This window comes from Hylobates moloch, unplaced genomic scaffold (assembly GCF_009828535.3).
Source record: "Hylobates moloch isolate HMO894 unplaced genomic scaffold, HMol_V3 SCAFFOLD_1, whole genome shotgun sequence".
NCBI classification, from domain to species: domain Eukaryota; kingdom Metazoa; phylum Chordata; class Mammalia; order Primates; family Hylobatidae; genus Hylobates; species Hylobates moloch.
In genome coordinates, this window is record NW_026652276.1 from 233,445,853 (window position 1) to 233,462,150 (window position 16,298).

Here is a 16,298-nt window from a genome sequence, read left to right on the forward strand (position 1 = left end):
GTTTATTGATGCTGTCTGGTCATGTCTGGAAGATTTATAGGTATCTATATTCATCCCACACAGAAGGAACCACAAATAACTTGGCTATCTTTGCAGTGTCTTTTTGCATGAGACAAATGTTATACAATTATTACAGAAAGCTGTTTAATAAGTAAGAACTTGCTTTTCTAAGTTTCCTCTGTGGGATCTTGGAAGGAAAGTTTGGGAATTTGTAATTGTCTTCACAAGCAGTTTCTTTTTCCTCCTTTTAAAGCAGTTAAAAACTCACTTTTCTGTCCAAGTGTTTTATTTCCAGTACAGAAAATATTCTCGAGAATTATATGCAAGTTCGCTAGGCAGAATTTAATCATTTTTTTTGTACATGGCCTTGGCTTTCACATTGTTGGGCATGAAATGATTGGATTTCAGATAACCAGAAAGAAACAGAGTGAATCTAGAATCACAGACTCATGGGAAGTTGGAGCTAATGTGAGCCTGTCTTTCTGTGTCCTGGTTGCACATCACTGTTCTTAAAGACTGTGACTATAAGTCTGGAGTGAAGTTTCAGTATCTGCATATCTTTAACTCTAAAGGTGAGTTTTATGTTCATCTAGATTTGAAGCCCATGGATGGGTTACTCCTTTCTTAACCCAGAGAGGGAAGGAACCTGGACGTGAAGAGCCAAGTGTCTGCACTGAGCGTCGTCAGTGGGAGCTTAACCCAAGTCTTGGGAAAGGAACATGAAGCCGGAGGCGATGGGGTTGTTGTAAGTGGTAAGCACTTGAATGGAAGCTGTGCCAAGCCTTGTGCTAAGTTCATAAGTGCATCATCTTTGAAAATCTTCACTATAATAAGTAGGTATTATTATCCTTATACATGAGAAAACTGAGATCTAGAGGGTTTAATATTTTAACCAAGATGATATAGCTGGTGAGCAGGAGTTAGGGGTTTAACCCAGGCCTTCTGATTGGAAACTTCTGTTCTTAACCTCTCTGCTGGAGAAAGAAAGACCAATTAGGAGACTTGCAGGGGGCCTCCTGTAATTTCCTTTGGAAGTCAGGTTATACAATGTATGTGCATGAGAATTCATAAACGTCTAAGCATGTGGTGGTTTGGCAAATTGAATAGAATTCTCATTATGCAAGAAAATAAAGCCGTAGATAATACAGCAGGGAGAAATAAGAATGGTTAGAGAAAAAAAAGTGGGAGAAAGTGATGAATGATTGATGGTGAAAGAAAAGATGATCAGTGAGGACATACTATTAGGAAAAGACAAAAAGTCCAAGCACTGAGATTGCTTAGCCAGAGAGTGCATGTGGTTTCACATTAATAGTGGGGATTGTAGGATCAATAGTAGCTGATAATCTGTGCCTGAGGATTCTTTGGAAAGAGATAAACCAGAATATATATGTCTGGAAGAAAAATAAATGTGGTAATTTGTCTATTCCTGAATCACTTTTCCTGTAGGCGTCCAGAGTTAAGGAAGCGTGACTTGGCTAATGCCCTGACCTTCCTCCTGACATCCAGCTCTCCTACCAGTTACTGAAGGAGAGTTCTGCTCTTTAGACTAGATGGGCTCAGAGTTCTGCTTTGCATACTAGATGTCCTCCTATGGTTATCTTGTTTAGGTTTTCCTGACCTCTTCATTTATAGGAGATTATTAGGAATAAATATATTGGCACTTGGTAAGTGAAAATAATGACCAAAGTCTTTACACATCTAAACGTCTACCTGTAATTTGGAATGGAAAAGTTCTCACAAGTGAAGAAGTATTATACAAAATATATTGAACTTCAACCAGTCTTGAAGATTCAAGATCTTCCTTAGGGCATTAAGACTTGTTGAACACCTGGTGCTCTCCGAAGCTATGGAGACATGTAGATTAGTTATTCTTGTTCCCAATGACCCCAGATCACTGACCTTTTTCAAATCTGTCTACTTTTGGTATTTCTGTCTCTTTTCTAATAGTTACACATTTTAAAAGCATGTCTCTCCACCATTGGTGAATGTTTCTCCTGCATTCTCTCTCCATAATTTGCTTTTAGATGACAAAGTTGTAATATTAATTCTATTTTATGTACTATTTTAAGGTAATAGTCTGTCAGGGCCTGCAGGGTATTCTGTTCTTTCTGTGCAAAGTGCAATTTCTGACAGTCATTACACAATTATCTCTCAAATAAAATGAAACTTACTGCTATACATTTAAATAGCTGTTCATTTGAACACATTGCTTCCAAAGGAGAAATCAAGATAATTATCCCAATTATGAGCACACAAATAATTATTTAATTACTTGTCTGCCTTGCCTGTTAGATGATCACTTTGTAAGAGAAGACTCTGGTGTTTGTTTTTCTCAATGCTTAATTTCTATTCCTACTTTAACACATTTATGCATAGTACTCTTCATATAACAGTGAAAAGAATGTTCGCACTCTAATAGATTTTACATTTTCTAGTTGAGGTAGAGATAATGAACAGATAAATAGTTATAAAATGTCAGGGGTAATGACTATTGAAAAGAATGCAAGGCATGCAGGAGGGAGTGGAGGGTGCTGGGTTAGTCTGTGGCTGGGCCTACGGTGCTTACACAATCATCTGTGGCCCTGTCATAAATGGTAACAGCGTTCGGGCATCTGCCTGCTGACTGCCTACATGGGGTTGTATCAATACATGTTGGAGATAAATCAAACAACTGTGCCTCACGCCCAAGAGCAACTCTGTGATTACTTAGTATAAGAAACTTATTGACATTTCCCCTTATGTGGAATTAGAGAAAGTGAAGTTCTGATGTTTGGAAGAATGATGAAGAAGCTATGATGCCAGAAGCCAGGTGGGAGGTAGAAAAAGGAGGAGTTGTTTCCTGAAGAATTAGCCTTGGAAGGCAAATTCCAAGATTGCCTGGGCAGCCATGACACAGTGAGGAGCTTTCTCAGGAAAAAGAAAGAAATTTTTACTTTGTTAAAAACAAACAAACAAACAAACAAACAAAAAACAACTGAGGTAAGGGAATGAATGACCATTAAAAAAGGGGATGAAACGGAATGCCCTGTGAGGCCCATTGACTTTTGTGGAGTCAACTCTGGGGCTGGTCTTGCCTCTCAGAGCACAGACCTCCACTTCTTGTCTACCCAATGTGTTTTTTTCTGTTTTTATTTTTTGAGATGGAGTCTCACTCTGTCACCCAGGCTGGAGTGCAGTGGCACAATCTTGGCTCACTGCAACCTCCGCCTCCCAGGTTCAAGTGATTCTCCTGCCTCAGCCTCCTCAGTAGCTGGGATTACAGGCATGCGCCACCACGCCCGGCTAAGTTTTGTATTTTTATTAGAGATGGGGTTTCACTATGTTGGCCAGGCTGGTCTTGAACTCCTGACCTCAGGTGATCCACCCGCCTCAGCCTCCCAAAGTGCTGGATTACAGGCGTGAGCCACCGTGCCTGGCCCAGTGTGTTGTTTTTAATTCATTGATTTAATGAGTTGTTTTTAATTCATTTTTTTCAAACTATTTTATACATTGCAGAGGTATTTGGTGACTGGTGGTGATAAGGGATGCTGGACCTGAGTTGGATGCCAGTCCTGTGGACTGATGGTCTGTGGGAGTGGTGACCTCAGTGGCCGTGCCCTGGATTCCCGCCTGCCTTGCTGGGCAGGTGTGTGTGAATGTGTGTGGACTGCTGTCCACCTGCACCCAACGTGTCCACTTCCTGTCCACCCAAGGCCTCAGGCCCGACTCCATTCATCCATTTCCATAGTGGCTGCCCTGCCATGGCCTGCATACTTCCTGGGAATGTAAGGCTGAACAAAAGAGCCAGGGCCCCTTTCCTTGGGTAGCTCACGCTGTGGAGACGTTTACCATGAACACTGTGGCAAGTTAAAGAAAAAATAAACTGTGACTAAGTTTTAAGGAAGAGAAAGATGCCCTGGGGGAAAAATTGGGAGACCGGGGTCTGATGGCCCCTCCCAAGAGACAGTGCTTAACTGAGACTTGCAGGACGATGGGTGTAGACCAAAGAGGATTTATTTGGGCTTTTGATTTTATCAACTTCTATTGCTACAACTTCATTGAGTTAGTCTTAATTCATTTTTTCTTGTGTTTTCCTACTACTGAGGCGCTTTCTAGCTGTCTCCCTGGTTTTGTTTCATTTTTGAATGTTTTCATTCAAAATGCCTATTTTGTAAAATTTTTTTCTGCTTGTAGTATTATTTTTGCCATCAGATTCTTCACATTTGCTCAGTGCCTTAAAATTTTAAGTTCACATATATTAGGTCATATTTCCTTTTTTATATGTGCGTGTGTGTACACATGTGCAAGCACGCAGGCCTATGTGCGTAAGTACGCATGTGTGCATTGGGAATGGCTAATCCAGAGCCCTTTGGCCTGATCTCCACTATCCATGGAAGCATCTTTCTTCAAATTTAGGGCTCCATGAAACGTTTTGAAAACTATTGATCTGTGGGTAATAATTGGCAGTTAAGCATGAGCTTCTCCAGGAGCTTCTGTTATTATACCCTTGAATTTATTAATTTGGCTTCATACAGGTGAGTTTCTTTGGTTGAGTCCATTATACAAAATGTCTTTCTGTAATAGGTCAGGGTAGTGATGGTTGTTACTGGAGGAAGCTGAGAGGCTTAGAAAAGATGCTGAGACTTGGTGTCCATCAGATAATGTATGATGGTGAGAACTGGTGAGGACTGATTCCAGAGAAAGCATGTGGACAGGGTAAAGGAGGTGACCTATGGTATCCAGGAAGTCTTTTCTACAGTGCGTTTAGGGTGCGGTGGAGGGGGAGAGGATTTTATAGGTCGTGGAAGTATTTGATGACCGGTGGTGATAAGGGATGCTGGACCTGAGTTGGGTGCCAGTCCTGTGGACCGATCTGTGGGAGTGGTGACCTCAGCGGCCGTGCCCTCATTTCCCTCCTGCCTCTCTGGGTGGGAGTGCCTGGATATGCATGGACTGCTGCCCAGCTGCACAGGGCTGCCAGGCCCATGCAGCCTCCCCAGCACTGCACCACAGGAGCTGCCAGGCCCATGCGGCCTCCCCAGCACTGCACCATAGGAGCAAGTGGGCGTTGATGCATTTCCTCATTCATCCTTAATTATTCTGATTCTCTGGTGTTAAAAGGGATCCAGGAAGGCTCTTGGAGCCAGTCCAACACCACAGTCTTTTGTCTCTGAGCCAGTGGTTATTGTTTCTACCTCTCAAGGTGTATACCCCCATTTTGGAAAATTATCTGTCACATTGAAGTCTGAAAATATAGGTATGGGTGACTGGGTCATCTCATTCTCTGGCCCAGTTTTCCCTGAGCGTGGCAGCCTCCTTTGCTTGGGACAGTGGGAGCAGAGACTCTTAATTTCACCAAGGATGGACTTTGCATTTCTCATATATATTCTCTATGGGTTTCAGGACAGAAAGAGTGGCAGAAAACATTGTTATACTATATTAAATGGAAACCTAGACGATTTAAAGTTTTTGAAGGTTTAATAGCTTTGATACAATTTCAACTGAAAAGAGTGAATTCTGTAGTCACGTCAAAAATTAATAAACTACATTTATAAGAAGGCATCTGAGCTTATGATTGGCATTTAATTAGAATTAAATGACATGTTATCAAGTGTAATATTCTTCCTTTTGATCAAAGTGCAGTGCCTGTTTTGATGAAGCCTAGGCTGGCAGGGGAAGCCAGGAGAGGGGGCAGCTGGGACCAAGAGCCACGCTGGGACAAGTCAGACTGAAAGGGTGCGCGATGGCACCGCACCTGCCTCCTAAACAAAGTGAAAACTTAATGGAGAATTGAAAACCAAAACCAGACCAAGGCGTGACTGCTCAGCAGCTCATCCTCACATAGACTTTTTTTTTTTTAAATACTTTAAGTTCTAGGGTACCTGTGCACAACGTGCAGGTTTGTTACATGTGTATCTATGTGCCATGTTGGTGTGCTGCATCCATTAACTCGTCATTTACATTAGGTATATCTCCTAATGCTATCCCTCTGCCTCTCCCCATGCCCTGGTGTGTGATGTTCCCCTTCCTGTGTCCATGAGTTCTCATTGTTCAATTCCCACCTATGAGTGAGAACATGCGGTGTTTGGTTTTTTGTCCTTGAGATAGTTTACTGAGAATGATGGTTTCCAGCTTCATCCATGTCCCTGCAAAGGACATGAACTCATCCATTTTTATGGCTGCATAGTATTCCATGGTGTATATGTGCCACATTTTCTTAATCCAGTCTATCATTTTTGGACACTTGGGTTGGTTCCAAGTCTTTGCTATTGTGAATAGTGCTGCAATAAACATACGTGTGCATGTGTCTTTATAGCAGCATGATTTATAATCCTTTGGGTATATACCCAGTAATGGGATGGCTGGGTCATATGGTATTTCTAGATCCTTGCATTCTCACATCGACTTTTATGGCTTGGTCACTTGGGACAATCATTTTACCTTCAGAACAACAGAGTTTTTCAGAATTGAACTGTTTGGTAAATAGAAGAATCATTGTATGTCTTCACTATATATGTAAAGAAAATGAAGTGATGATTCTGGTCTCAGTAGAAGTATTTTTCACAGAATTCAGTTTATTTTTGTTTCTTAAGAAAAGCTAACCTAAATTTAAAAGTTTATTTAAGCGGTATACAGCTTTCTGGGAGCATATCACTTGACGTAGCATATGTGAGCAGCACCTTGCATGGCTGGAGGGGAAAGAGCAGACCCCGGCCCTGTGGGATTAAGGGGTGGGGTTGGGGGCTGTGGAGGGGTGGCCCAAAGGGCGAGGGGCCTCCCTGAGACACTCAGAGCTGATTGATGCTTACGGAATCACTCACATCCGAGAACAGTCATTTCCCCCACACTCTTCCTCCTCTACCAATGTGCACAAAGATATGGCTGTTGTCTTATGTCAGCAGTCCTGAACCTGGCTGACCAGAAGATCCCAGAAATGTGTTTTTTTTAGTACTTTTAAAAGTATTCTTGGGGGATTTTAGTGCTCAGACAAGTGTGAGAACCACTGTTGTAGGTGAGTCCTTTTTATTTACTGCCCTTCTGTGTCTCAAACCCAAAAAAGTCCACCCTGCTGAGTCTGCCACCTAAAAGTACTCAAGGCAGAGCCATTCCCAGGGCCATGATATATAGACTCCATCCTGCTGCTCCTTAATTTCATTAGTTTATTTTCACGCTCCTAGCCCAATGATCTCCTCCTGCTTTCTTTTGTGTCTAACTTCCCTTCTTCCTGCAAACCTCAACTCAAGGGCGAGTCATATCCTCTGCAGAGTGAGCTGACGCCCTGCTCTGATGTAGACATCTCTCATCTACATTTCCTTCGCATCTTGCAAAACCTTTCTAGAGGACTGGGCTGCACCACATGGTGGTGGTGGTCTTCTTCTTCTTCTTCTTCTTCTTCTCCTTCTCCTTCCTTCTTCCTTCTTCCTTCTTCCTTCCTTCTTCCTTCCTTCTTCCTTCTTCCTTCTTCCTTCCTTCTTCCTTCTTCCTGTCACCCAGGCTAGAGGGCAGTGGCATGATCTTGGCTCACTGCAACCTCCACCTCCCAGGTTGAAGCGATTTTCCTGCCTCAGCTTCTCTAATAGCTGGGACTACAGGTGCGCACCACTACACCTAGCTAATTTTTGTATTTTTAGTAGAGTCGGGGTTTTACCATGTTGGCCAGGCTGGTCTCAAACTTCTGACCTCAGGTGATCCACCCGCCTTGGCCTCCCAAAGTGCTGGGATTACAGGCATGAGCCACCACGCCCGGCCACATGGACTTCTTCTCTCCACGGACACCCCTGTGTCTAGTAGGCAGTCACTAAATGGCTGCTGGATAAGAAGTTGAATGGGTGCTTCAGTGGAGGTAGACATCTTTGTCAGCTGAAGAGGACAGGAGGAGCTGTGTGGAAAACATGGGTTCTGAGTGAGTTCTGCTGAAAGAATGGGGAAGATGGCCACGTGGGAGGAAAGGAATTGAGTGTTAGGAAGTTTTGTCCCTGGGAAGAAGCAAAAATAGAGCATGCTCTAGTTTTTGACATTCAGGCTCTCCTGATCAGTCTGGAAAGTTTATAGAGGCTAGAGAGCATTGAGAAATGAAATAATTTGACATTGCAAGGCAGTGTGGAGTCCTGAAGTGCAGCACAATGGTGGGCACTCTTGGTGCTCCTTCCAGACGCCCTTCCGACCCCATTCTCTTCGCCAGGGCTGTGTGCGCATCCCCTGTATGTGTTTGATTTACAGCAAATAGGGCTGCCAGGGTTAGCAAATAAAAATATAGGAGGCCCATTTAAATTTAAATTGCAGAGATATAATAAAGACATTTTAGTATAAGTGTTTTCCATCCAATATTTGGTATATATATGTGTGTATATATATATGTATATATGAAAACATTATTCATTGTTTATCTGAAATTTAAATTTAACTAGGCATTCTGCATTTTATCTGGCATTCTCACTGCAAGCAGCCCACAGCTGTGTCCTCCTTATGAGGATGGTTCTTTGACTAGGGGCTGCCTGCTGCCTGGCCTTGTAGAGACCAGAGGTGTCTGAGGGTTCACATCCCCTTGGGGTCAGCCAGAGCCAGTGACTCATTGGTAAGGCAAGTACGAAAGCTTAGCATGGCTTCAGAATGGGATGAAATCTTTTTTTTCCATGTTAAGATAGTTAAGTAACTTTAAAAAATTGCATGTATGTATGTATGTATGTATGTATTTGAGACGGAGTCTCGCTCTGTCACCAGGATGGAGTACAGCGGTGCCATCTTGGCTCACTGCAACCTCCGACTCCCTGGTTCAAGCGATTTTCCTGCCTCAGCCTCCTGAGTAGCTGGGATTACAGACACATGCTACCATGTCCAGCTATTTTTTGTATTTTTAGTAGATGGGTTTCACTATTTATTTTTTATTTATATGAATTTATGAGGTAGAAGTATCATTTTGTGACATGCACAGATTTCAGGGCTTTTAGGGTATCCATTATCCACCAGAACGTTGTACCCCCATTAAGTAATCTCTCATCATCCACCCTCACCACCCCCACTTTTGAGTCTCCAGTGTCTATTATTCCACACTCTATGTCCATGTGTGCATGTTATTTAGCTCCCACTTATAAGTGAGAACATGTAGTATTTGTCTGTGTCTGATTTGTTTCACTTAAGGTAATGGCCTTCAGTTTAATCCAGGTTGTTGGAAAATACATGATTTTATTCTTTTTATGGCTGAATAGTATTCCATTTTGTATATATGCCACATTTTCTTTACCCTGTTTTCTGATCATGGGCATGTAGGTTGATATTCATAAAGAGATTCACAATGTCTTTGCTATTGTGAATAGTGCTGCAACAAACGTATGGATGTAGGTAGCTTTTATCCATACTGATTTCTTTTCCTTTGGGCAGATACCCGGTAGTAGAAGTGCTGGATTGAATGGCAGTTCTGTTTTTAGTTCTTTGGGAAATCTCCATACCATTTTCCATAAAGGTTGTACTTATTTTCATTCTCGCCAACAGTGTAGAAGAGTTCTCTTTTCTTCTACATCCTCACCTGTATCTGTTATGTTTGGTCTATTTATTAAAAGCCATTCTAACTGGTCTGGTTTTAGTTTGTGCTTCTCTGATGATTAATGATGTTGACCATTTTTTTTTCATATGTCTGTTGGCTATTTGTATGTTTTATCTAGAAAAATGCCTATTCATATTCTTTGCCCACTTTTTAATGAGATGATTGTTATTTTTTAGTTGAGTTGTTTCAGTTCCTTGTAAATTCTGGGTATTAATCCTCTATTTGATGCATAGTTTACAAATATTTTCTCCCATTTTTCAGGTTTTCTGTCCACTCTGTTGATTATTTATTTGGTGGTGGAGAGCTTTTTAGTTTAATTAAGTTCAAGATGGGAAAATATCTGAAATGCATTTATACATCAGGGCTCCCTGTGGGCTCAGACGGAGGCTGTGACTTTCCCTGGAAATTTCCTCCATGGCCTGGCTGGTTCCCATTCCTTTCCCTTCTTGTTCCACCCCCTTAGCGGTCTCTCCTGTAGGCACTTCCCTAATAAATAATGTGTGCCAAAGTCCCCAGCTCAGGGTCTACTTCTGGGTGATCTCAACTAAGACATAGCAGAGTGCAGCAGGAAAGAGCTTTGGGATTCAAGTCTGAAGATCTGTTATTTAATAACCATATGTCTTGGGGGAATATTTCTCAACATTTTTGAAACAAGGCTAATATATCCATTTTTAAAATCATCTCCTCTTCACACTGTGGTGAGGCAGGGATTCTTCCCCTAGGGTATGGGGATGGCAAAACACACAGCACCCAACACTGGACAGATGAGATTGACAGCACATTATCAATCACATAGACTCACAGCCCGGGGGAAGACAGTGCAACATGCCGCGAGGGCCACACGGTGACTGTGCTTGGGAACAGAATGAACAAGAAGGGGATGTAGGAAGCAGGCTTTGTGGTAACAAGAGGGTGAGGTGTGCCTGGCCCCTCCTGCAGGAGGCTGAGGCTGGCTTGTCTGAGTAATTGCACAGGCTGGCAGGGAACTGACACCTGCCACTCCTGGATAGGTAGGGCCTGTGCCAGGCCCTTGTGACAGGGAGGGTTGTTTGGCTCCGAGATCTTAGCTGTAGGAGTCGATTGTGTGGGGAACTTGGAGCTAGGCCATTTGGGGCCTCCCAATTTTACCAGATGACCCGTCAGCACCTAATCTTGAATCTTCGTTTCAGACGTTAAGTTACTGCCATCCCCTCCTCAGAAGGTTGTGATAATGACAGAGATGGGATCACAATGTAAAATCAGAAAGCACTTCATGAGCAGAGAATGTTGTAAGGAGGAGAGCTGGAAGCTTTCAGGGATAACTTACTTTCTTTCCATACCTCAAATCTGAAATTTTAATGTTGCTTTACAGCTATACGTGAATGTTTTAAGTCTGCCACTGTGAGTGTGGGTGAAGCAGAAACCTCCAGGGTCATTGCTCATCTGTAATTCAGCTGTGTCCTGCTGCCTACCTGCCAACCTGGGCCAGGCTGAGCCCCTGACAGTGTGAAAGAGAATTTCATACTTAGGTTGTTCTCTTTTTTTCTTTAAAAGAAAAAAAAAAAATCCCCAAATAAACAACAACAATGAAAAACCCCTCCCCCCAAACATTCCCAAAGAACTGGAGGGAAAGTCACATTAGTACCAGATGTAAAAAATAGGGGCCAAATACAATATCACCTTTTAATTAAAAAATCATTTTTATGTTCAACTGTCACAACTCTTTTCCTTATTTCAACATTTTAAATGAAAACTAGAGTGTGAGTCTACTCCCCAGATCTGATGGCACTCATAACCCTCCAGAGAGTAATAGCCACTATCAATTACATGGTCGACTTGCTGGGCGTAATGGGAGGAATCTACCCAGGTGGTGGAGCATGGGGAATGTGAAATGTAAGTGCTGGTGAAGCATTTCACTCGGGCTGAAATAGAAGCAATTCAGAGCTTTGGGTGGAATCTTTACTCTTGATTTATAAAGGGAGATTAAGGAAAGAAGCCATGAAGTAATGCTTTATGGATTCGTAGATGAGGGCATAGAGCAAAAAACTTCAGTCCATAGTCACAAGGCCTAGATTTGAGTCCTGACTTTATCAATTACTAACTGCAAGTTTAAGCTGGTCATTTATCCTCCTTGAGCCCCAGTTTCTTTCTTTTCTTTTTTTTTTTTTTTTTTTAGATGGAGTTTTGTTCTTGTCACCTAGGCTGGAGTGCAGTGGCACAATCTTGGCTCACCACAATCTCTGCCTCTCGGGTTCAAGGGATTCTCTTGCCTCAGCCTCCCAAGTAGCTGGGATTATGGGTGTGTACCACCACGCCCGTTAATTTTGTGTTTTTAGTAGAGATGGGGTTTCACCGTGTTGGCCAGGCTGGTTTCAAACTCGAACTCTTGACCTCAGGTGATCTGCTCGCTTTGGCCTCCCAAAGTGCTGGGATTATGGGCATGAGCCACAACTATGGGTCCAGCCCCCAGTTCCTTTACTTATAAAATGGGTACATTTTTATTTGATATTAATAGGGAATCCCTATTACTCTCACTGGATTGGGAGGGTCAAATAATACAAGATAAGAAAATATATTGTGGTTTTTTTTTTTTTTTTTTTTTGAGATGGAGTCTCTCACTCTGTCGCCCAGGCTGGAGTGCAGTGACGCGATCTTGGCTCACTGCAAGCTCCGCCTCCCGGGTTCACACCATTCTGCCTCAGCCTCTCCGAGTAGCTGGGACTACAGGTGCCTGCCACCACGCCCGGCTAATTTTTTTTAATTTTTAATAGAGATGGGGTTTCACCGTGTTAGCTGGGATGGTCTCCATCTCCTGACCTTGTGACCTGCCCGCCTCGGCCTCCCAAAGAGCAGGGATTACAGGTGTGAGCCACCGCGCCCGGCCAGAAAAAAATATTGTTTTAAGAACTGTACATGCATTATTTCTTTTTGTTCCTTTATCCTCAGTGGTAGCTGTGGTAATTTGGGAGATGGGAGTTCCATTCATATGAGAATCTGGGGAGGGATGTGAGGTATGTGTTTTAGACTTCTCGTCAGCCTAAAGAGTATCCAACATTGACACATCGCCAAACTGAATTCTTTTCCTAAAGAAACTTAAAGTCAACATGGAGGAGGAGGCAGCTGGAGACCACTCAACCACGCTGCTGCGTGGCAGGGCGGAGGTGATTCCTGCAGCGCGCATTATAGATTAAGGAGCTGGGCGTCTTGGGGAGTTGCTAAACAAGGGTTAGCCACAGAGAAGGTTAAGCTGCCTCACATCTCTTACCCCTGTGCAGAGGTCAGGGGAATCCCCAGGCCAGGGGCGTGCTTCTGTTTAGGGGTAAGAGATGTGAGGCAGCTTACCTGTTTTCTGCTTGAAAAGGAAAAAAATCGCAAACAAACAAAAAAAACCCTAACCCTAACCCCACCCCCAACCTGAACATGCCATGAGCAACTTTCCAGAGAGGAGCTGCCTCTGCTGTCCCTTCTTACAGGGCAGTCCAGAGCAAGCTTGTAAGTAGGAGGAAAGAATGACCAGGTGGCCATTCAGCAGATGGATTAAATGACGGATGTTTCCAGGAGAAATCTGAAAGAAACAGCTGTTCAAAGCCCTTTGTGCCGGGCAGGGAGCTATGGGTCCCTTAGGGAGCTGAGGTGCAGTCCATGCTGCGAGGAACGAGGTCCCCAGCTCAGTCCCCTGAGGTGGCCCTGCTTTGTCAAGGCAGCTGTGAATCAGCTTCCCGGGCCGACCTCCAATAGCACCATGTGCCACTGCCAAGTGCCCGTGGGTGTGCTGGGAGCTGGCATTGCTCATGGGGAGCAGGTGAAGCTGCTGCTGGAACCGTCTCTGGGCACTCGGGTCAGCCCTTTCTCCAAAGCGCACTGGCACGGGATGTGCAGCAGCCACAATGGAGATTCACCTGGAAAATATCTATTACTACCCTATAGGAGGCTGTTCTTGCCTTGCTACAAAGAAATACCTGAGGCTGGGCAATTTATGAAGAAAGGAGGTTTAATCGGCTCCCAGTTCTGCAGGCTGTGCAGGGAGTGTGGCGCCAGCATCTGCTCTGCTTCTAGGGGTGAGTCAGGAAGCTTACAGTCGTGGTGGGAGGCAAAGGGGAAGCTGGTGGATCACACAGCAAGAACAGGAGCAAGCAAGGAGGGGAAAGAGGCCACATGCTTTTTAAACAGCCAGATCCCATGAGAACCCACTATAGAGAGGGCAGCCCCAAGGGGACAGTGCTAAACCATCCATGAGAAATCCACCCCCAGGATCCAATCACCTCCCACCAGCCCCATCTCCAGCACTGGGGGTTACAGTTCAACACGAGATTTAGAGGCACAAGTGTCCAAATTATATCATGCCCCTAGTTCACGGAGCTGGAGCAGGGCTGTGGGCTCAAAGGTAAGCTCGAGAATGGCCTCATGTGGAGAAAGAGAATCCCCAGGTGCCGGGATCCCCCCTGCTCCATGGCCAGGTGAGAGCAGGAAGGTGCCTCTGCCCCTTCCATAGCCCCTGGTGTACATCTGTTGGACGTAGGGCCTCCCTGGAGAGCTCTTTTTTCAGAGGCCAAGCAGAGCAAGAAGGATTTGTGTGTGTGTTTTCCTTTCTGAAACATCGGGCATGTCAGCAGCAGCGGGTGCAGTGAAGCGGAGCTGCCTAAGAGACTTTGATGGGGCGATCGCCTGTGCGGGCCTTGGGAGGGCGCTCCTCCCAGGGCAGGGGCACTCACTTGCACAGCCCAGGGCCACCCCACACTCGATCTCCAGCTTAAACTTAAAGCACATGCAGTCAACACAGTTGTTAGGTTTTGCAAAATAACCCACACACCATGGGCCTGACCCTCTTATTTGTTCTGTACCATCCTCTTTTTTTTTTTGAGGTGGAGTCTCGCGCTGTTACCCGGGCTGGAGTGCAATGGTATGATCTTGGCTCACTGCAACCTCCGCCTCCTGAGTTCAAGCAATTCTCCCACTTCAGCCTCCCGAATAGCTGGGATCACAGGCCCCCACCACCACACCCAGCTAATTTTTTGTATTTTTAGCAGAGATGGGGTTTCACTATGTTGGCCAGGCTGGTCTTGAACTCCTGACCTCATGATCTGCCCGCCTTGGCCCCCCAAAGTGTTGGGATTACGGGCGTGAGCCACTGCACCTGGCCTGTTCTGTACCTTCTTACTGAGTGACTGACATGTGAAAAGCCGTGCATCTTTAATACACACAACCTGATGCATCTGGGGATATGCGCACAGCCGTGAAACCCTCACCACCGTCAAGGCCGTAAACGTATCCATCACCTCCCAGAGTTTCCTCCTGGTCCCTCTATTATTCTTATCACCAATGTTATTATTACTTTTTGTGGTAACAGCAGCCTTGAGCGACACTGTGGTGGACCTCATGGATCTAACATATTTGCAGAACACTCCATCCAACAGCAGCAGGAGACACATTCTTCACAAGTGCACACGGAACAGTCTCCAGGGCAGATCAAATGTTAGGCCACAAAACCAGTCTTAGTAAGTTTAAGATTAAAATCATATCAAGTATCTTTTTTGACCACAATGGTATGAAACTAGAGATCAATACCAGGAGGAATTTTGGAAAATTCACAAATACATGAAATGAAATGATGCACTCCTTCACAACCAATGGGTCAAACAAGAAATCAAAAAGGAAATAAAAAATTATCTTCAGGCAAAGGAAGATGTTATGTAGCTTTTTTTTTTTTTTTTTTTTTGAGACGGAGTCTCGCTCTGTCGCCCAGGCTGGAGTGCGGTGGCGCGATCTCGGCCCATTGCAAGCTCCACCTCCCGGGTTCACGCCATTCTCCTGCCTCAGCCTCTCTGAGTAGCTGGGACTACAGGCGCCCGCCACCACGCCCGGCTAATTTTTTGTATTTTTAGTAGGGACGGGGTTTCACCGTGGTCTCGATCTCCTGACCTCATGATCCACCCGCCTCGGCCTCCCAAAGTGCTGGGATTACAAGCGTGAGCCACTGCGCCCGGCCGTTATGTAGCTTTTTAATAGGACCTTCTGGGTGGCGTGAACCCCTCAGTTACACACCTTGGTTTCTAAAAACCAGTGGCATTGAGAGGGGAGAGAAGACACACAGTTGACTTCAGCGTGAAAGTGTTCTGGGGAGCAGAAAGGCAGAGAAACGAGTCATAATGTCAGGTTGTCCGAGGCCGGCAAGGCTTTGTCTTCCAAGGGATCACACAGCGCTAAGAAAATGAGAAAAGGGAAGGAGTTTCTGAATGAGTCTGCTGACTTGCCCAAACCTGAGCTACGAACACCTGGGGTCAGGAATAATAACTCCTGTGCTGGGATATTGGGTTTTCTGTCTCTCCTAGCTTCAAGGATAAGGTAGTGGAGTTAAGTTAACCCGAGGTCTTAGTTTTATTAAATGATCACTGTCGTGCAGTGGGTTGAATATGGGATTCAGAAATAGAAGGTTTGGGTTCATTTGGTCCATAAATAGTCATTGCTGTGTTCGCAAATTGGCACACAGTGATGTATAATAATGGAGACAGACAGGGTGCGAGCTCTGTGACAGTGACGACGAATGTAGGATGCGAAAAAGCATCCTGGGACGATCCTGGGCAGGAGATGCTATTTGCTCAGTCATTTGTTTATTCATTCATTCAAATATCTGTGCACTTACCAGGACGTGCAGGTACCATTTTGGGCACTGGAAACACAGCAGTGGGCAAAACAGACAAAAAAGAAATGTGCCTTCATGGTGTCGATGATACAAAATAAAACAGTAAATGAGATGGATTTTGGTTAGTGATAAGTGTTATGGAGAATAACAATGCGGGGA

At 44.5% G+C, this 16,298-nt stretch overlaps 1 protein-coding gene across 1 annotated transcript in view; it reads left to right on the forward strand.

Annotated features, from left to right (window-relative positions):
• ACTR3B (actin related protein 3B) overlaps positions 1-16,298 on the forward strand; it is a 1,022,089-nt gene that overhangs the window by 349,434 nt on the left and 656,357 nt on the right. The window lies entirely within an intron of this gene.